Here is a 1057-nt window from a genome sequence, read left to right on the forward strand (position 1 = left end):
CAACCCCCCTGGCCACGTTCCTGTGTGATGTGCTCTGGGTGCCCCTGCTCTGGCAGGGGGGTTGGGCTGGGGGAGCTTTCCAGGACCCTTCCAGTGCCTGGGATTCTGGGATTAAAACTGGAAGAGGGAAGATTTAGGTTGGACATTAGGAGGAAGTTCTTTGCTGTGAGGGTGGTGAGAGCCTGGCCCAGGTTGCCCAGGGAAGCTGTGGCTGCCCCATCCCTGGCAGTGTTGAAGGGCAGGTTGGATGGGGCTTGGAGCAGCCTGGGCTGGTGGGAGGTGTCCCTGCCCATGCAAGGGGGTTGGGACTGGATGATCTTGAAGGTCCTTTCCAACTCAAACCATTCCATGATTCTATGATTAAGATCACATTCCCAAAAGATCTGCCACGTTTCCAGAAGTTCCCGTGGGATGCCTGGAACAGGGGTGGCTGGGTCTGGTGGTTTTGTTACAGCCTGGATGGAGGGGAACATCCAGGAATAACACCCATGGGATGCTGCACATGCTGGATCCAGCCCACAATGCCAGGCACTGGCTGCTTGAAAACATGTTTCCTGTTTCCTTCTGGAAAAACCCCAGAGGATGGGTATGAACAGCCCGAGGCTGCTGCTGCTTTTCCTCCTGCCCCCCAGGAGGACACACTCCACCCCCCACCCCTCTGGCTGCCAGAAGAGTTGAAATCCAAGGCTCTAAATCCCTGCGGATCCCTGAGCGCCCCATGGATCCCACCAGCACCGCCCGGGGTCCCTGCTGGTCCCGGCTCGGCAGCGCTGGGGGCAGGGCCGGGACAAACCCGGGGGTCACCTCAGGATTCTTTTGGAGCTGGGAAGGTTCTGGTTTCATTTCTTTCCCAGGAACCGGTCGCCACCTGCTGGCGCCTCTCGGGCCGCGTTTTGGGGGCAGGTGGGAGGATTTAGGGGCAGTTTCGGTGCCCCCCGGTGCGAACGTTCGGTGTTTTGGGGAGGGGGGAAGGGGAATTTCATTTGGCCACGAGCAGAATTCCCTGCCACCCTCTCCAGCGAGACCTGTCCCCAGAGCAGCCCCGCGGGGGGGGGGG

Source organism: Chaetura pelagica, unplaced genomic scaffold (genome assembly GCF_000747805.2).
Source record: "Chaetura pelagica isolate M959 unplaced genomic scaffold, ChaPel_1.0 scaffold234, whole genome shotgun sequence".
NCBI lineage: Eukaryota > Metazoa > Chordata > Aves > Apodiformes > Apodidae > Chaetura > Chaetura pelagica.